The 21317-nt window shown below is 49.3% G+C and overlaps 1 long non-coding RNA gene across 1 annotated transcript in view; it reads right to left on the bottom strand.

The window, feature by feature from the left end:
• Window positions 1-21317, bottom strand: part of LOC141569387 (uncharacterized) — a 320431-nt gene that overhangs the window by 28061 nt on the left and 271053 nt on the right. Inside the window, exon 4 of the long non-coding RNA XR_012493003.1 lies at window positions 7863-7972. This is a non-coding gene — a long non-coding RNA (uncharacterized LOC141569387). The remainder of the gene's footprint in view (window positions 1-7862; window positions 7973-21317) is intronic.

The raw sequence follows: 21317 nt of genomic DNA, 5'->3' as shown, positions 1-21317 counted from the left end.
AGTCTATTGGCTGAGCGGCGCAGGCAGCACGAGCCCCGGACTCATTTGGCCTCCAGTTTCAGTTCCATGACTCACTTCTTTTCCAGACTCTTCCAGAAGAAATTTACTTCTGTGGCTGGAGCCGGAACATACCCCAGCCCTCTCTGGAGACAAAGAGAGTCAGAGAAAGAAGAGATTTCCTAATGCGGACAGAGTTGGCTGTTCATCACAGAGGAATCTGAGTGTTGCTTTGCATCTATGGTGGGTGGAGGGGTCAGTATCTGGGCGTGGGGGGCGGTCTCCTGTAGAAAGAGGAGACACTCCATGGGGAGGACTTCCTGGCGAGGGAGAAGGGAGAGAGCTCAGAAGAGGCTTCCAGCCTTGGCTCCCTTTTGGCCCTTCTGAGAATACCAAGATGGTATTGGCTTTCAGCACCCGTGGCCCTGCCCGAGATCCCAGAGGGCATGAATCAAAGAGAGATGGGCAACCCGAACTTTAATGAGTGATCCGTGAAACAGCAACTTGACCACCAAATTTGATGCTGAGTAGAAATCCTAGACAGGAACATTTATAGCCGTGTCTTTAGGACCAAACAGTTTCCTGACTTATTTCTTTTTGTAAAAGTACTTTTTTTTTTTTTCACAAGGAATTAGAAGATTTTAAGTTTTCCCAAAAGAACCTTTACAAAAATCCTTAGCAGGATCTCCAGTGAAGTTATGAATTGTATTTCTTATCCATGAAAATAAGTATTGTAACAGAGACTGAAATGAAACTCAGGCCAAATATCGCCATTTCAGTCTTGGCATTTATCTGGAATCAGGATGTACACGGCATCAAACCACGTGACTTGGCAGCGTGAGAAGATTTTGTTTTCTTTGCACTGGTGAGCCTACTTTAATATTTTATGGACTGGAAGATTTCGGTGAGGACTTGCTCCTGTTTCAGCCCCCACGGGTAACGATGGTAGAGCCATTCTGAGTAACTGCATTTGGAAGGGTTTTATCTCTTCAACCAGATTGCAGCTCTGAGTAAGCAGGATTCTTAGAATGGTTGGATTTCCCTCGGCATCAAATTGGGATAATTTTACTCATTCCTTCCTTAGAGAGGTCAGTGGGGCCACCCTTCTCTCTTGCAGACACTGTTGGCTGCCTCCCATGGAGATATTTCTTCCTTTCGACCCTGCTATCAAAACCCTGATTTGGGTTGCCCTCCTCTTATGGCCTCTGCAGCCCCAGAGGGTGAATGTCTGTTGGCCGAGGCCATTGAGGTACCCTTGCCTTGCCTTGGGATTGTTTATGCATGGGTGGGCTGTGCCGACTGTGGCCAATGACACATGGGGGACGTTGATGGAGGGACACAAGACGGGGCCAGTCCCTTTTCCTGTCTCTGAAGACTGTTGACAGCAGGTGAAGCAGACAGTAGGCTCAGCCTACAACAGATCTTGGGACTGTGGGGGAAGCTGCAGAATAGCTGAGCTGGACCCATGTCTCTATGTCCATGAATTAGCCTCTGAAGCTGTCCTGCCTCGTGGGCAGGGAAATAATAAGCATCCTTATCGTTTGAGCCATTGCAGTGTTAAATTTTCTGTCCTTTGCTGCCCAGAGCGTCTCACACAGCATTTGTTTTGAAGAAGAAGTGGATGGTTGGGGCAGCCAAGACAAAGCTCCTTCCTCTCTCACATGTGACGACAAAGGAGGCAGCCACGTCTGACTGGCGCTTCTGGCCAGTCTGGTCTGTCTCCTACAGGAGTCTCTCTGCTAATACTCTCCAAGGACCTGGTACTGGTGGGGGAAAAAACTTCCTGAGGCTGAGCTGGTCCAAATGAGAAGACATTCAGGAAGAAGCAAAGAAGGGTGTTCTTGATTCTTATCAGAGGCAGAACTCATTGCTGCTGCTTTTCTGCACCCCGACAAGGGATTCCAGCCAAGTGTGCATTGACTGCTTGTGGCTATTTTTGCACGAACACCATTTCAAAGTGCCAAGTTGAGACTGAGGTGAGATCTAGCAAGGACGGAAAGGATGAGGTGGTATTCTTGGGGGTGGTAGTGGGGGTGGGGGCCCGGAGCTCCGGGTCTACGTACAGGGGCAGGGTCATGCTGATAAGCATATACTGGGCACCGGGGAGCAAAGGGAGAGCCTAGGTTGGAGTCTCAATGACTCCATTCATCAATTTAACTGACATTCAGTGGGCACATGGTACATGCCAGGCATTGTGCACGGTACTTGAGAAAGAAGGCAACATGGTGTTTGCCCACAAGTAACACACAGTCTAGCGAAGAGTCCAGCCTTTAGGAAACCACCCTGGTCCCCTCTTGCCTGGCAGCCCCAATTGTAGTGCTCTGATGGCTTGGACATCTCCCCTGCTAACGCATGGCATGACGACTATAAGTGCATGCACGCAGCTGCTCCCACACATATCCCATGGGACTTCCTTGTTAGTGGGATGAAGTATGCAGTCTGTGATGTCTGCAGTTGACGTCTGCGAAGAGTTAGCAAGTACCTACTATGAGCCAGCTGGTGCGGGCATACAAAGGGGGACGCGCTATTGTGTACTCCTAGGAAAAGCAGTAGCATTTGCTCACTGGAAGGCAGAGCAACCAACCAGGTGGCCCACGTTCTGTATGTTTTGAGGAATGTTTACGTTTCCGGAAGGCCACCTCCAATTTCCTTATCCCCATCTTGTGGGCTGCGGTGTCTGTGGGACTCTTTGTTATTTGCAGGTATTCACTGAACTGTGAGAAGGCTCTTTGGTCAGGTGGGCCTGAGCTGGAGCTAAGGGGCTTTGTGAAAACAGGTGGATGACATAGCAGGCTCCCATCTTGCCTCTGCCACTCCACTACCTGACCTCGGGGGAGCCCTTTCCCTATCTGCTCTTCCCTTTGCTTCCCTGTGTAATAAGAGGCATGACATCCAGCAGAGTGGACAGCCAATAAGACCCAACTTTCACATACTGTGCTTCTGACTGCACTGCCCAGGACTCGGGTAGAGTGTGTGTCATACACACCAGTAGGGAGACTCATCCACAACCCGCTCAGTGGGAAAGGTCAGGATTCAGCCGACCTTGGCTTTGCTCCTTCCAAGTTACAAAACCGATTTTCAAGTTTGGAAAGCAGTCTGATGGACTGTCCTGACGAAACGTTGCATAATGACATGATTACAAACAAAAGGTAATGAAGCTCTTTCACCCCTCTCTTCCCACAGGGCTGTCCGTGATGGCAGATGAGGGCGATGGAAGCGCCAGTCACTCTGTCTGTTGGGCGCATTTTCAGCGTCAAGCAATCGTGCCCTGGTCCCCTGGCCACGTGCTCCATGTGATCCCAGCAGGGGTGTGTGGACAGAACACGCAAAGGCCCATGGGACAACTGTTGCAAACATGAAAGGGACCAGAGCAAGAGGAAACACCTTGGGTGATGGAGCAGCTTTCTCTTCCCCTGAATCCTCAGGCTGGAAACTGCAGGCAGGTGGTGGTGACAGAAGCCCTGCACAAACCACATTCCTGCCTTAGATGCTGTGTGTAGGTGAACTCCCAGGTTGCATAGGTGACTAATGAAAGGACGAGTCATCACAGCTAAGAGCCCGAGTGATTTGCTGCAGGCCATTGCTCAACATGGGACAGAGCCTCAGTCCCACAGGCAGAGGTTTCAATCAGGTGAGAGAGGACAAATTACTGACAATACCTTGGGTAGCTTCTTCCTGTCTCTCCCCCCTCCCAGAAAGGCTCCTTTCTAACCTCTCCTGTCACAGAATCCCCTAGAATAGCAGCTCAGGGAAGCCAGGGACCCTGCTATCCTGCTCCCTGCCGGCTCCTCAGTGCCCAGCTCAGCGCCTGGGGCATAGTATGTGCTTCATACGTATTTCTGATGCTGGAGTCAGTATTTCTGACTCATTCATAAGGACCGACGTTGGAGAGTTTGAATTAGGAATACTCTGAAGGCCACGCTACAGGAGGAGAGAGGAAAGCGTCCTGAGCGCATCTGGACTCAGGAAAGAGCCGAGAGGATAGGAGCAGAGAGGGACCGATGAAGCTGGAAACCCAGGGGCAGGTTTCCGGAGGCGGCGGAAGGAGCTGCTGGGTGCGGCCCAGCCACAGGTGCTGCTCCAGTTCTCAGGAGCCACCTGGGAGCACATGGCTCGTGTCCACATGTGTGGGAGCTGCTGGCCTGCGTCCAGGGCCCAGGCCAGGCAGTGCTCCTGTGGGCCCAGGACAGCGCTGGGCTCCGGCCCCTTGGCACCCCACCCACAGCCCGGCCAGGACTGAACCTGATGACAAGACTGTCCTGGGTCCCTGTTTCATTACCTCTTCTTGTTCAATTACCCAGTGAATTTTCCGGGGTGCTTTCCACACCACGCAGGAAAGGTTGTGGGAAGCCCCTGAATTGTTCCTGGGGAAAGGAGGTTTGGGGGGTAGTGATGAACTGTCCAACTTGAGACAGCTGAGCTGGCCCAGCGGTGGTGGCTGGTAGTCTAGTTAAGGCTGTGCCGCCCTCCGTGCCAGGCCTCTGCTACCTGGCTGTCCGCGTGCGGCCTCCACTCTCTCTCTGTTCTCACTCCTTCAGCGATGATGACCTGGCCATTCTCTTTCTGAGTTCAAGGACTTCTTGAATTCCTGGGCTCTGTTTCACCTCCTCCCTCAGGTACCCTACCTCTCGATCACAGTAAGCAGTGGAGGGAAAAGTTAATTCAAAGGTTCTCCGCTGACCATGCGGTGAGGTGATCTGGGGGGCTGAGCACACAGCCCCAGGACCCCCCGCCCCCCAGGTGGGTTCCGCTCCTGCCGTGCCTTTGTTAGCTGTGTAAGCCTTGGACAATTCATTCCGCATTTGCAGACTTGAGAGCTGTCCTCTGTGAAAGAGGGTAACGATAGAACCTCCCGAGGGTTAAAATGGCATATGCACTTAACATGGGGCTTGGCAGGTAGCAAGTGACCAATAAAGGTCAACTATTTACATTTTGCTTCTCCTTTTCATTCTTTTTGTGCCTTGCCTAAACGGATGAGTTCTTTACCACCTTATGGGACGGGTATGTGTGTGGGGCATGAAGAGAAGAATGGTAGGGGACAGAGATGTTCTTCTGTTTTTAAGTCATCAGATTAAAGAACAGCAAACAATTGTCACTGCTGACTGAAGACCAGGCCCTTCACCCACTCAGTGCTTCCGGAGTTCCTCCACAGAGTCCTGACACTCCTTCAAGAGGAGCCTCGTTCCTCTCTCCCTGATGATGGGCCGGCCGTGGGGACTCGCTTCTAAGGAAGAGAAGGCAGTGGCAGCAAGGGAGGGAGACTTCGGGGACAGGCCAGTAAAGGGGATCCCCAAGGAGCTGTGCCAGAGAAGGCCCCTGGGCACGGAGGGAGATGCACAGGGAGCCAGCTGCTCCCACCCTCGCCGTTCAACCCCCCAGCCCAGGCGGCAGACATGTGACCGAGGAAGCCACCAACTGACTGTGACCTCATGAGTCACCTAGGCTGACGTGTCACACATTGACAGGTAGCAAACACACATTACCAACTAATAACTGCGTGATACGTATTGTTAGCTTAGTCTTACAAATGAAGAAACTAAGGTTTAGAAAGCTTGAGAAACACAGGGAACGCTGCCACTAGGAAGATGCGGAGCTCCACCCACTGCCTTGTCTGATACTGGAGGAGGTTGGAAAAAGGGGGGGAAACCGCTTTTTGCTGTATCTGCCCTACAAGCTTCTCAATACTCAGGGATGAAACACAGTCACATTGTGTTTAAAGGATCACCACCTGCTCGACGCACACTTAGCTGGCCGTAGGTAACCAGCAAAGCGGATTTACCTGCAGGCTCTGTGGCACGCATCTCCTTGGGGACGGTGTCACATATGCTTCAGAGAAGCAGGGCTGCTGGGGGGAGGCCCAGGTTGGCCCAGTGAGGCCTGTCCACGGCTCAGAACCCCTGCGCTGAGGGCAGGCGAGAAGGAGACAGATGGTATGTGGAGCGCAATGGTGGAGGAAGACAGAACAGGCAAGATTGAGGGGCGGGGAACAGCAGAGAAGGAAGTGAGGGGTGGCATGCGGTGACAGACGTTCCAAAGAGCAATGAGAAGCATATTCATGGGGGGACTGACGATTGTCCCCTGGAGACAAACAGTACGAGCTCCCTGCTGCTGCTGATGGTGTGACATGGTCCCCGATGGGATTTACACATGACAGTCCACCTCAGGGTCATGTCACACTCTGACAGTAGGCACGCACACGACTGCTTCTCAGGACACGGTCTGTCCAGGTTAACGTCTGCCTTTCGCATGTGCCACGGACCTGACGACAATGCGGGGGGGACATTTAAAACATCACTTCATTTTCTGTCCCGGAAAAGTCGAAGGCCTGGGGGTGGATAGTACATTTTCGAGACCTAGTGTGTGCTGGTCCCATAGTGGGCAATTTACTTAGGTTATCTCGTTTAATCTTGACACCAATCCCATAAACGAGGTGCTATTATTAGGTTGGTGCACAAGTAACTGCGGTTTGAAAGGCTGAAAATAATTGCAGAACCCGTAATTACTTCTGCACCAATGTAATACCTCTGTAAGACACTGAGCTTAGAGAAATGAAGTCACCTGTGTAGTCGTACATGTGGCAGCAGGTTCCTGGCTTTTCACCCCGGTTAGTCCAGTTCTAAAGCCCGTGGTCCACCCGCCACAGACCCTGCTCTCAGCCCTGTGGGCTGCGGCTACATTTCTGTGCGTGGGGCTCTGGAGCTATGTCCAGGGGGCTCTGAGACTACAGGGAGGAAGAGGGGCGTTCCGCCTTAGAAGAGACCCAGGGAGGAGTGGAGGGGAGCGGTGGTCTCGTGGAAGTTGTCAGGTCTGGGCCAGAAGCATGGCGAGGAGCTCAGTGTTTCGAGAGGGCACTGCAGGCAGAGGGCACAGGGATCGAATGGAGGAGACGGAGCAGCAGACACAGGCCAGGGCTCGACCGTGAGATGCTGTGTTTTCCTATAAAGGAACATGGACATAGCCTGTAGGCAGTAGGCAGCTCTGAGGCTCGTAAGCAGGGGAGCTCCTTGATCAGGTTTGCCTGTTGCGAAGGTCACCCTGGGAGCCCTGTTGGAGCGTGGAGCCTGGACATTTGCCCTTGGACCCTGCACTCATCCTTGGGCTTCAAGGTTCTCACATGGAGACGCAAGATTCTCTCTCTTGCTTGCAAACCCCCATCTCCCTCCGGAGCGGGGGTGGGGGGCAGCTCAGTAAACGATATTCCTTTGCTCAAAACCCGGCCACAGTTTTCACTGAGAGCAAAAGCCGACATCCCTAACACGTCCAATGGGCCACGTCAGTTTGACTCGTTCCCTCTTGGGGTTGCGTCCATCTCGCTTTTGCCCCCTGGCGACCCTGCCGTCCCTCCACTGCTCCAGGCACACTCCCATCCGAGGGCCTTCCTCTAGCCTCTCGCTCTGTCTGCAGTGTCCCCAAATCTTCCCTCAGGATTTCTCTCCACGGGAGGCCGTAACAAGCAGCCTGCCCATCCATCCCCTTCCCATGCTGTCCTGGCCCTCTTTGCACAGGATTAAATAATACAGCGCCTTTTGCCCAATATTGGACAATGCTCACTAAATGGCCAGAACTTTCTCTCTGTGGTCCCCACAGCACTGGGTGCATATGACATTCAGTGAAAACAAGGTGAGAGAGATGAGCTCCTCGGCATAACCAGCGTTGGCTGGCTCTTACCACATCCAGCTGCCGTTGCAAGGCTTTGACTCATCGGCTCATTTAATGTCATCCTCATACCGGGCTCTCATTATCCCTGGTTCACGTCCACTTAAATTACAAGTCCGTCAGGTGTGGATGAGGAGTTAAACCTCGCAGTCTGAACGAGGAAGTATTGGGCCTTTGGGAAACCGGGGCCTGTACGACCGGTTGCCTACCTCTTGTTTCTCTGAGGCTGCCAGGCTGCCATCTTGCTGAGGCTGGGCTGCCACCCGGCAGGTTTTCCCATTCCTTCCCTTGGGTGTGACATCACATTTACAAGTGCCACCTGTGGTGGGTCAACAAAACACAGTGACAAAAGAGGACAGCAGAGAAGAACAATAAGTGTTTGCTTCAACAAAGTGGGGGGGGAAAAATCACAATTTACTTCATTTATTCGAAGACTGATTTGATTTATATGGGGTAGTATATAGAGCCTTATACCTCGAGATATAGTCCCGACGGATCGCCAACGGCCCAAATTTTACACTAGGTCTTTACCAGTGTGCCTTTGATGAGCCACAGGCTTGTGTGTTTTCAGGTGACTATTTGAAATGGTATTTTAAAATAAGTACAAATATTCATTGTTTGGCTGCACTTTGTATAACGTCTATGTCAACATCCGTGGTGAGGGAACCACGGTAGGAATTGTGCACCTTCATTTTGAAACAGAAAACATTCCCTACAGCCAAAAGGATATTTGATTTTAAAGAAAAACACTTGTACTAAGCTTGGGTGGTAATGATCGTGATTTGATTGTCATTTTACAAATGAACGTTGAAGCCGAGTGTCTGAAAGCAGGTGTTAAACCTTCGTCATGCTGCGAGAACAAACAGAGGCAGGTCTACGGGGTCCAGCCTGCGGTTCAGAGGAGTCCTGCTTTGTGCACTAAGAAGTGCACGCTCAGAATACTATCTATCACACACAGAATAGTAACCCCACGTGTGGGGTTAGAGGAAGCCTTTGTTTTAAACGTGTCTTTCTGAATTGCCGGAAACTTTTTAGCAAGAACCTATTGCTTTTATCGTCAGGAAGGTGGAGAAGCTGTGAATTACTGACAGAAAGTAAGCTGATGGATGGCAAAGGCCTGCCCTCCTGGTCCCACCGGAAGCTGATGGAGGCTGGGCTCGCTGTGTCCTCTGGGTCCTCCCAGAGCGTAGCTCAGAGGAGAGGGTGCACTGGGCTCTCCCTGTCACTCCAGCTCAGATGCAGTGTCCTGTGCTTCTGCTTTACTCTGTGAACTAAGGCGGGTCCCGGAGCGACCACTCAAATGGGGCTCCAGGTGCCCTGTGCTCTCTGACCTAAGCCTATGTCAGTGCTCAGCACGACACCCCCCAGGAAACCCAGGTCAACACTGCCTAAGGTTCCAATGGAATCAAAATGTTAACAAATTAAAAAGAGCAAAGAGCGCTGAAGATACGTGGAAAGGACCACAAGTTCCCGAACTGTGGAGCGGTAACTTCTGGGGCTAGAAGATGTTAAAGCAGTGAGAAAGGGCTATCATATCTGTGACCAGCGAGTCAAAGGCATTGTCACACTCCAGCCAAGGTCAACTCTAGCTTTGATGTCCCATATTGTTTGCAGGGCTTCTTAGGGCTGGATGTAGGGTCAATGCACAACTCAGGCCTAGAAGGTCCAATGTACTGAATTACGGTCTGGGGCCAGGTTTTGGGCTTTGAATGCAGAATCGAGCCAGCTAGACTAAGCTGGGCATCCAGTTTCAGGGGAACAGAAGGATTCTTCCAGATGAAATGGTCCTTGGAAATGGTCTAACAACCTTCCAGCCCCGATGGGAACCCCATCATTCAGGAAGCCTCCGCTGGCCCCCAGCTGCCGAGAAGGCAGAATCAGCCCCTCGCTGGAGCCCAGCTTTTGCAGTCGTGGTACAACGCAGTGGATGTCCTGGTGTGCCTCAGAATTTGATGTGCCCAAGATGCCCTCCTAACAAGGCAGGACAGCACCTCCCAGCATCTTCATCAGAAGCTCCTGAGCTGTTTGTTTAGAAATAACAACACAATAAAATAAAAGCCGGCTTCCAAGACCCCGCCCAGACCTAAGGACTCAGAGCTCTGGAATGGGGACTAGGAATCTGTATTTTAAAAGCATCATCCCATGTGATTGTATTCACACTAAAATGTGAGAACCCCCCCGCCCAGGACCAGCGTGGATTCTGCAGCTGCCTCTTCCTGGCAGCAATCTTTTCCACCTACCTCTTCCTGTTGGTCCCCAGCCCCATCCTTCCCAGCCTAATGCTGTGCTGGGCCCCCCAGCTCGCTCCCCCTCTTCCCGTCCACCCCACTGCACATTCTTGTCCATCCATGATCCTTCTAGTTCTTTCCACCGCCAAAGCATCGTCCCTCTTCCTCTTCCCTTCCCTTCGCTGCTCTGCTATGTTCTTACTTTTGTCTCCTCTTCCTTCTTCCCCTGGTTTACTTCCTCGCTTCCTTGCTTCTGACCTGTTCTACTTGCTGTCCTGCCCAGCCCATTCCCAAGTGGTGCTGGGATGTGGCCAGGAAGCCAGAGGCAGAACGCCCTTAACTACAAGGGCATTAAGCTCCAGATTCAGGGGGCAGAGTTCTGATCAGAGAGGTCCATTCAGGAATCAGCTGGGGAGGTCAGAGACGGCCTCCCAGGCCGGGCTGCGAGGACACATAGTGCCATAAGGGGTGGGTGAGGGAGGAGGGGCAGCTTTATGACACGGGAAATACCATGAGGAAGCAGATCAAGTGGCCCAAGGCCGGGCAGGGTGGGGTAGGGCAGAGAGCTCTGTGCACACCTGCCCCTGCCCTCCAGGTGACCTGTGTGTGGGCGGACTCAGGAGCCACGGAGAATCAGGTGTGCACTGCTGGATAGACCCTTCACCAGCCTAGTTCCCAAGTGCTCACTCTACCTGCTGGGAGCTGTGTGTGTCCTCTTTTGTCAGACTTCGAAAGAGAGCAGTGAACGCGTCTTATAGATGGGGAACCGAGAGCATTTGGGGACAGAGGCTGACCCCGAAGGCCCTCGTGCACAGACCCCAGAGGGCAGGCTTCCAGCTGAGGCCAACACACTGCGCCCACAAAACTGCAGCTCAAAGTCGGTCTGGTTTGTGCAAAGTACTCTGCTAAGCTGGTACACGAGCACTTCTGTCTGTGGAGCTGATTTCACTCCGTGCACTTACACTCCGGCACACAGCATGCGGCCAGTGCATGCTGGCTCTATTAGGAAACAGTCTGGTCTCTGCTGTATGCCTGCACTGATTCTCATCCAAGGGAGGCGGTAGGCCTGTCATTTGGGGACCTCTCACAAGACGTCTTTGTGTCAGAACACCTGGACAGACAACCGGAGGCAATTTCCCCCTGCCCTGGGGAGCTCAGATGCCATCCCCACTGGGTGTGGGCTGGGTTCTTCCAAGGCCCGGGAAGTGGCATGGCTGCTAAAAGGGCTCCATTGGGTTGTCCCCTGCACCTGTTGTCAGGTGTGGCCCGTTTCATAAATGCCATGGGACAGGACAGCACCGGGGTGGAGCAGAGGAGAACTTATCCGGGACCTAGCCCCCCAACAACACTGTCTGAGCACCTCAGGCAGGAATTCAGGAGGGCTCTTTCCTCCCTTGGTCTGCATGAGCCAGAAATCACCTCCCTTTCCTTACTTCCTGTCTTTGGATCCCCAGGGATCTGCCCTCCTTCAGCTGGAGAACCCTGCTGTCCCTGCCCCCACCATCCTGGGCGGGGACTTCTACTAGGCACCTCCTCCAGAAGTTGTTTCTGAATTTGAATGTGTCTCCATCCTTTGTGAGCTGCCTTCTAGAATCACAGGGTGTGTGGGGACAGAGTCCCAGAGAGCAGTTTCCAGGCTCTCATCCTCACGTGGAAAGGTGCTGGCTCAGGTAGTAGATGGCCATCAGCTGTTACCAGTTAGCCATTAGCCACTGATGTAACTGCCATGGCTACGCTAGCAAGCACGGATGGAGGATTGTGGATTGCAGAGAGGTGGGTTGCAGTTGTTAGCAAGCGAGGTTGGTTGGCAGAGACGTGGACGGTGGGTTGCGGATCGTGTGGCTTCTGCCTCCTGTGTCTCCAACCCAGCCGCCATCGAGAATATAGTGGTGTGACTCCTGTCCATGGTTCCATGGGTGTTCCTTTTTGTCCTCACCATGTCCTGCGTTCTCATGTGGGGAGATGCCTCTATTGCCCTACGGATTCTGAGGTGACCGAGACTCCTAAAATAGAGGGGCCTCTAGTGACTGGGCTGCATTCTGGTCTCAGCTTGACTGTGTTTGTAATCTCATTCATTCATTCATTCATTCATTCATTCTCCTGTGCCTCCCCTGACCACTCTTCCTAAAGCAGGATTCCTCCGCCGATGCTGTTTATTTTCTTCATGGCCCCAGTAGAATACCAATCCACAGTTATGCATCCACGTGTGCATGCTGTCTCCCCCAGCAAAAAGGAAACAAGGCAACTTTTGTTTTCAACAGTCTCCCTCACAGGTGGGGGAGGCAGATGACACAATGCAGGGTGATACATAGAGATCACGGGATCACGGGATGACAGAGGACTAACCCAGACTGGGGGGCGGGGAGGCCTGGGCGGGGGGGGGGGGGGGTGTCCGGGAAGCCTGACATTTGCCGTGAGTCCTGACAGCCAGCAAAAGTTTGCCAGGCAAAGGGGATTGGGAAGGACATTCTCGGCAGAGGAAGCCACACGTCAGAAGCCCAGTGGGGAGAAAATGGAAGAGGAGAGGAAGTGCAGTCGTCGCTGGAGCCTGGTGTGCGAGGGAGGCCCGCGGAAGCGCTGGCCTGTGGGCAGGGCCTGTCCTGCTCACAGAACCATGACCTTGAGCCTAGCAGGCAAAGTTCATGTTTTCCTGCAGCTTACATTCTAGGCGTGTGTGTGAGGGGGGAGAGAGGCGTGTGTAAGCAAAAACAGGCGTGTCGTGAACATCAGGGCCTGACAAGAGCAAGGAAGAAACAAAGAGCGTGGCAGGAAAAGGGTGCTGGGCGCAGGTTCCTGCTTTGACTGAGGGGTCAGAGGGCCTCACTGCAGAGGGGCCATTTGAACCGAAAGCTGAAGGAAGGAAGGGAGCGGGCTGGGCGTGCGTGCTTTGGGGAGAAGTACGTAACTGTCGCGGTGTAAGGAGGTGTCCAGGCAGGCCCTCCATTCCGCTTGAGTGTCTAGGGCAAGGTTTTCGCAGAACACAGACAGTCTGGAGCCCGATTCTTGGCTCTTGTCTTCCAAAACAGACTCGCTTCCTACAGTAGTTCCCTGAGAAGGGGGTACAATTATGTCCATTTTTAAGGTGAGGAACCAGGGGCTTAGAAATTCTTAAAACGTAAAGCAGAAAACTGGTCTTTTTTTAAAAGCCAAGGTTTTGACTGCAAGGGTCAAATCACTTTTCAGAATCTGCTCCAAAACCACAGGTTAAGAGAGGAGCTGAGCCACCTGAGGGTCTGGCCCCAGAGACTCCTTAAGGAGAGAGGGGGTGAGACGGGGAGCAGGAGGTCCCCGAGGCAGGCTTCACGTCCCTGGACCAGGGTTCCCCACTCTGGGCTGTGGGGGGGCGTGAGGAGTAGGAAATCTGAAAGTCAAGACCACCTGCTGCTCTGGAAGGCAGCCACCGGCTTCTGGTGAAGGAGAGGGGTGACACACAGGGTCACTCCAGCAAATGCCTGGCATGGCAGGTGCCCATGATGTAGTGACAGTGGTGTGGACGGCTGCCACCTAGGGGGGGAGGGGGCTATGAAATGACTTATGTTTAAATTTGAAGTGACGACTGTGTTTACCTCGAGGGACTACATGGAGTCTTCTGCCAATGGGCAGACCTGGTGCACGAAACAGAAGTTGAGCTTGAGAAGGAAAAAGGAAGTTACAATTTTTGGCACACTTGGATCGTGTCGTGTACAAACCAGGCATTTTACCCACCACGGTAATGCTGACCGGGCAGCATACACACATACAGAGTTCCTAGGGAGACGTTCCAGCTCAACATCCATTGTCGGTTTGTGTGTCTTCTGCACCCAGAAAATGGGGTGGCTTCTCCTTTGCTGAAAAAAGTGGGAGAATTTTCTTAGGTTTCAAAGCCTTGCGGTTCAAAGGAAAGCTGGTTTCCTTGTTGCTTGTCTCTAAATACCGCAGTTATTCCTTAGGCCTCACCTGACCCAGCTCAGTTTTGGGCCTTTGAAATCCCCCTCGCCACGAGTGCTTTCGTCCTGGTGGGAATGGCCAAGCCTGGGATCTTGGAGGAAGACGCAAAGGGAGTTTCAGGGTTAGAGCTGAGTGTGGCCTGAGGAGCCAGGGGGGTATAAAACTTGGACTTCGAATCAGACACACTTTGGCTCTGCCGCTTGCTGGCTGTGTGACCGCTGTCAAGTTACTTTCTCTTTCTGAGTCTTTGATTCATCACCTCGAAAGTGGACATTATACCTGTGTTTACAGAGCTATAAAAATAGAACAAGGAGGGAGCGCGTTAGTTTGCCAGGGCAACCATAACAAAACACCACCAATGGGGTGGCTCAAATAACAGAAAGGAAGTTTTTTATGGGTTTGCAAACTCGAGGTCTGAGACCAAGGTGTCAGCAGGGTGGGTTTCTGCCGAGGCCTCTTTGCAGATGGTCTGCACGCGCCCGTGTCCTAATCTCTTTTGATAAAGACGCCTGTCAAAATGCATGAGGGGCCCCTGCCATATGACCTCATCTTACTTTCATCACCTCTCTGAAGGCTCTATCTCCAAATACAGTCACATTTGGAGGCACAAGAGGTTAGGCCTTCAACATATGAATTTGGGGGACACAATTCAGCACATGACAGCGTACAGAAGGTCTCAGTACAGGACGAAACTCAAACTATTAATGGCATCTTCTCTGAAGCGATGTCCCTGCTCTGTGGTTGACCACGGGCAAATGGCTCTCAGAACGTTCTCCATCTCCACAGAGAGACTGTCTTGGTGACAGCGTCCGTCAGGTGACAGAACCCACTGGAATGGGGATGGTCCCACGGAAGAGGGGAATTCCAGTGTGTGAGCTTCAGCAAGGAGCGGTGGGGACAAGAGTTGGCCTGCAGTGGCTTGGTGACCTTACTTCTTTCAGAGCCAGCTTCTGCTTTCTATTTTTGTTTTCTTTGCCCCTTGAGGCCTTGCCCATCCAAATGCTCTTGTTAATGAATCCCAGAATGTGAATCAAATGGCCATTTGGGGTCCACAGGGGACCACCCTCACTCTGTTGATGAGAAACCAGCATGCAGAGTCAATCATAAATTCACTTCTGCTTGGAAAGACTGGCACGAAGATTCTGTGGGCAAACATATTTAAAAGATAGGATTGAACGATCCCATTTGTCAAGGATTTTCTCTCCAGTCAGCAGAGATGCTTGGAAGGTCCCAGGACAGCCTGGAATGCCCAGTGATGCCAAAAGGAGAATGATTTCATTGGCTTCCTTCCTTCAAAGGAAAATCTGGTTTGTGTGTGGAATCCTAAGTAGCACTTTGTTCTTATTTTTAGAAACCCTCATTTGGTCACCGTGATTCCCCTTTTAGTGGTCAATATTGACTTTCCTGAGTAGACAGGTGATTGTTTTAATTATGGCTTTTGTCAGCACAGGGGAAGTCATTTTTCAGCAGAAAGTTTGTTTCATAGAGGCAATGTTTACATGCTGATGTAGTGTTCCTGGGCAAATAGATGGCGCCCAGTGTAGTTTCCTGGCATAGGTGGTATGGATGGATGGATTACGGCTGTGGATGGGATTTCCCGCTTCTGCTCTGGAAACAGGTGTTTATATCCTGGAAAGGAAAGGGGCTTGGTTCCTATAGCGATGATGGCCAGATGGTAATGATAGCCACATAGGACAGTGCATGATGGCTCCCTGCAGATAACGGAGGATAATATTAACGGCTACTTTGCTTTTGGTATATTTATTCACAATCACCCAGTGAGGTTGAGTCATAGTCACTTTCCTATTACACAGATGAGGAGACAGGCTTAGCAAGGGTTAGCAGCCTGTCTGAATTCCCACAGCCAAACGAGATTCAAACCCAGGTCTGATCTGATTCTAAAGCTTGTGCTTTTAATGCCATATTCCCCTGCACCTCAGGTGAGGGGTCCTCTTATCAGAACAGCTCTACGGTAGGTAGTTCTCCGTGGGCTGGCATGAATAGCATCACCTTGACACTTGTTAGAAATGCAAATTCTCAGGCTACCTGCAAGTTCTGAGTCAGAAAGTCTGGGGGCTCAAGCTTGAGCATAGTTTCCCCAAAGCATTCTAAACAGGTGGCGATGCAGGCACTGTGTGGAAACTTCCGGAGAGAAGGCTCTTACGGTCCCACAGGGCAGTCATTCTCTCCATCTGTTTGTGTAACTGCATCGATTATTCGAGTTCCTCCTTAGATGCAGGACGTCACCAAGGTATTAGAAAGAGCCTGTCTGATGGCACACGTGTGGTTTGAATGCTGGCTTCCTTTCCCATACACAGACCAGAGATGCTTTGTTCTTTGCCCCAGGACTAAGGTAGAAGGGGAACATTTTTGAAAAGGGAAAAAAGAAAGACTGAAAAGTCAAGCCTACTATTTCTTTAGGAGGTAGACCTTCTAGCAGCCCTGGGCTTGGATAATATTCTGTTTCCTCTAAAGTCACAGAGCAAACAGAAAATCCCTCCTGAGGAGCAAAGCGGATCACTGAAATGTGGGTTTTCAGAGCAGGCTGAGACCGGGCTGCTCAGAGCTGCCATAGGTCCGAAGGGAAGGAGAGCTCAGAAAACCAGAAATCAGATGCGATGAGCAGGTTATCGACCTGTGTCCACAAGATGGAAGGTGGGGTTCATGTACTTCTTTCTTAACCTGACTACCCAGAAGAACAGAGCTTCTGTCCTACTGCATTATGTGCCATCTTGGGGGGAAAAGATGAGAGGGAATAGGGGAATGAGTCAGGGATGGAGGCAGGGAGGCAGGGGCGGGGGGAGCCAACACAACAATGCCTTATTGAGTTGGCTTCTTCTCTGTATGACTTACTCGCTTGATTCTGCTGACCTGACTTTACCAAGCTGGGTAACTACATCTCAGGACAGTTCTTTTTGGGAGACAGAGAGAATGTATCCACTGGCTTCCATCTCCCATCTCTCAAAGATTCACCCACAGAGTATTAACTTCCCCACACTCTAGGTCACGCATATGTAGGCCCCATGTTGGAACCTACAGCACCCCATGCCTCGTGGGTAACAAGTTGGGAGGCAAAAGGCACAAGATGAGGTATCAGGGTTTACCTGCATGAAACTGGTCAGAACCCAGGCAGGGCTGGTGGGCACGGAGCCAAGTGAGGCTGAAAGGATGTGAAGTGGCACACGACAGGTTTCTGATACAATGCCCTTAAAGGAAATTTTCAAAACGCAAGAAAGAAAAGAACATCCTTTCACATTATAAGGTTGATATCCAATGTTTTTCATCACTGGGCTAAACAATGGCAAAGGATCCCATTCCCAGCTTATCATAAATGCTAATTGACATTTTAAAGTACATTTGGGTTCTGATTCCAGGTACGATGATCTAAGACTCTACCGGATGACCGCTCTCTGTCCATCCACGTAGAAAATAACTGCAAAATCTGGACCTAATTCAAAACCCCACCTGAAGTTCCTGGAGGGCAAACAGCATGTGGCAGCAGCATCGATGACAAAAGCTGCAATCCTTCAGGCCCAAAGAATAAGTGAAGTCAGGAAACTGTCAATACCAAAGGGAGTGGAGAAATTCTGGAAGGGGAAGACCCAGAGAGAGACCCCTACATGCGATCCATGCACATCTCTGACTGACTCCTGACCCCACATGGGCAGAGCAGACCTCAGGCAGCCAGCTAAAGATGAAGGGGAGCAGAAAAGAGACCGGAGGTGCCATGGAGAAACACAGTGTGCAGTTCAGCCCGGCCAAGGCAACTACCCGCTAAAACCAAGGAAATGACACTCTTTGGAAGAAAATAACTGAACCCAGTTTTCCCACAGTATAGTGTACATAACGCTCAACATAGAATTAAAGTTACCTTCACATGAAGAACCAAGGAAATGGAAAACATTCTCAAGAGAAAAGAACAGGAAGTAGATGAAACCCTGAGATTAAATAGATGTTGGAATTAATAGATGATGATATTAACGCAGCTGTTATAACTATCCTCAATGGAATGAAACCACAATGTTTTTAATGAAGAAAATCTCAGCCAATACACAATTATTGTATCATTCTTTTCACTATATCCATTTGGCTTTTAATATTATAGTGATTAAATATTCAAAAATTGCAACAACAGTTTCTTTTACAATGGTGAGAAATTTTATCTTGTTCTTTTCTCCTTGAAATGAAAATTTCATTTTACCAACCCCCCACAGAATTTTACCCAAATATAAAATAATTTTATGGATGAAAATATTTTGATTGTTCTGTCATAATTTTCTCTCTTAAAAGATATTTAAATTTTTTGTTTTATGTACTAGCATTAGGTTCTAGGTGTTAAAAATCTATTTTAAATTGAATTATCATTTGCTATACTATTACTTATACAATAATACTAGATGAAAACCAAACATATTACAAATTTTAATAACTATCAAACAGAGTAAAATTTAATTGCAAATGCATCTTGATGAAACAAAAGAGGTTATTTTATTTTTTTCAATTTGTTTATGTATTCTTGGATGAGTATTACTTATTGCTAATATAAGCTAATGTTCCTATTTTTTATAGGTGTAAATACTGAGAAACTTTATTTATATAAATAAGTAAACAGAACTGAAAGGGTTATCTCAGTAGCAATCAATAGCTACTACTCACTAAAATTGATTCTTCACGATCCATTAACTAACATGTGCAATTTTGTAGAAAGCAAGCAATTGGGAACAACCTGCTTTGTGAAGATTCTTTTCCCACTCACTTTCTTATCACACACACAATATTTAAAATTGTCACACTCTTTGGTACCCTGGAGGATTTTCTTAACACTCTGGGGCAAAGCACTGAAGCAAGTTTAGAATGGGCAGGAGGTGAGTTTTTCTTTTGGGTTGGACAAGAATGGTTAGTGGGCAAGGAAAACCCAGCATGAGCAGCTGTGTTCTCGCCCATGTCAATTGGGAAAGAGGTGAGACAGAAGGTGAGGATCTAGAAAGCACATGTTAATACGTGCTTCCTGGACTGTGTATGGGAATGCATACTGCACGTGGAAGAGCACTGACAGAGAATCAGGGAGCCAGGACCCACCCATAGGTAAGGGACCTCAAAGAAAGTTTAGGTTGAAGAATCAGTTGGTTTTTGTTTTTTGTTTTGTTTTGTTTTTTTTTCACCTGAAAAGGTAAGAAGGGATTTTAGACTAACAAGAGCCAATAGATTAGTGTAAAATGAGGAAATCTTGGGCTGGTAGAGATTAACACAGTAACTAAAGTGCAACTGACAACAGTGAAATCTTGAATTTCATTAAGAGATGGAGAAAAGAAGTTTCTCGTTTCCGCAGTGTAATGCAATGCATAACGGCACAAAAAGCAAAGAAACAAAGAGAAGAACGTTCGATTGACACAAGGAGCAGTAGAAGCAGCTCTTGTAGTGAAGGGTAGAAAGCCCTTTTTATTAGATGCCGGATTTGAGTGAGTACACTGGAGTCTGAGTAAGCCCGTGGAAGCAATACCAGAAGGAAACAATCAGTTTCGGTGAGGTTCTCAAAGAGAGGGTGAGACAAGAAGAAGCCATTTAGAACTGAAGTATGATGGCACATGACTGAGTTCATTTGAATGATCGATTGTATACGTGTGACAGTCCTGGTATAGGAAGTGGGGTTCGGAATTATGCTATCACATCCTTTCTACATCCTCTGCTTGACGGGAGATAAGACCAGATGACTGCTAAACAACTTCCTTCCAGTTCTAACATCCTATGAAAGAACACTATGCAAATGTTCACAGCAATGTGATTCATCATGGCCAAAAAGTAGAAATGGATGGAATATCCATCAACGGATGAATGGGGAAATAAACATGGTGTGTCCGCACAATGGAATACTTGGTAAGAAAAGGAAATAAAGTGCTGACATGTGCTGCAACACAGATGAACCTTGAAAACATTATGCTTAGGAGCCAGGCAAAAAGAGAGCACATCTTGTATGATTCCGTTTATAGGAAATGCCGACAGTAGGCAAATCTATAGAGACAGAAAGTAGATTACTGGTTGCCTCGGCCTGGGGATTGGGGAGAAATAGGGATGACTGCTAGTGGGTACAGGGTTTCTTTTCCAGATGATGAAAATATTCTAAAACTAAGTGTGGTCATGGCTGCCCAACTCTCTGAATCAACTAAAAGCTATTGAATTGTACAGTTTAAATGGGTGAAGTGCATGGTACGTGAATTATATCTCAATAAAGTGTTTTTGTGTTTTTTTTTTAAAAGAACATTATTTAAAAAGCTTTCAGGACAAAGGGGCTTGGATTGTGACACCGACTTAGGACTGCGCTGTTTGGCCAGAGGGCTGGATGGAGAGGAGACAAAAGCCAGGAGTAACAGAGCAATTCCTTAGCAGGAGGGGTTAACCGGACTACAGGTGCCAGGAGGTCACGGCAGACTGCCAGCAGCACCAGGACAGTGGTGGGCATTTGGTGTGGGTGAGGATGCAGCTGGGATGTCTGAAATGGACAAAGAAGCCTGCCTGAGAGCCCGAGGAGATCCCAAGGCAGGCTCTCTGCATTTGGCCAGATCTGCACCTGGGCATGTCTTTCTAAAAGGACCCCTTCGCCCTCTGGCTCATGCCCATATCCCGACAGCTAACGCCACCATTTTTCGCTCAGCTCTTGTTAAAACGTCTTCTTCCCTAGCTCCTGCGTCTGCGGACGTCATGTCTTTCTCCTCTTTTCCTTCCGCGCTGCCCAGGTACCTTCTCTCTCCTTGGCATAGGCTATTTTTCTGTTTCTTTTACTGTTTTTCAGACATCAGCGTTGGACCTGTATATTTCATTTATTCTTCCCTTAGGTCCTTTGTGACGTTTTCATAAAGGTTTTTATGTATAAATGTGAAGATTCACTAATATACTTAAAATGAGGGAAACCAGTTGTAGCAAGTGTTACGAAGATGAAAAATTGTATGTGGTGAAAACAAGGGCAGTGCAAGCTGACACGTAGTTTCAACAATTTACACAATAAAGAACTTGAGAGCCTCCTCGTAAGATTCCCCCCCCCATTGTATAACCAAATAATATTCCATTGTATTCTCATTTATTTTTCTCTAGTAGGGACGCAGGTTTATGTCTTATCCAGGGTTTATTCAAAGTATCCTTTCACTTTTTACCCAATTAAAACTAATGCCAGATTTCAAATCATTCATCCATCACTCATCCATCACTCTCCACTCACTCATTCAACAAGTGTTTATTGAGCATCTACTATGGATTAGACGTCTTGCTAGATGCTGAGAACAGAATGATGAAAGTTTGGAGAGCGTGCTCCTGGCTCTCATGACATACAATTCAGCAGGAGAGACAGATACTAGCAAATAATCACATAAATTTCACAAATAATTCTATAATTTAAATTATGACGTGTTATAAAGAATAAAAGTAGGGCACTATTATATAATCAGGCCCCTTTTTCTTGCCTTTCGTCCTACACCTATTGCTAAGGAAGCCCATGGAAAATATTGGAAGAAAATGTCA

Source organism: Rhinolophus sinicus, linkage group LG17 (assembly GCF_036562045.2).
Source record: "Rhinolophus sinicus isolate RSC01 linkage group LG17, ASM3656204v1, whole genome shotgun sequence".
Classification (NCBI taxonomy): domain Eukaryota; kingdom Metazoa; phylum Chordata; class Mammalia; order Chiroptera; family Rhinolophidae; genus Rhinolophus; species Rhinolophus sinicus.
This window is presented reverse-complemented; position numbering and strand designations above follow the sequence as displayed.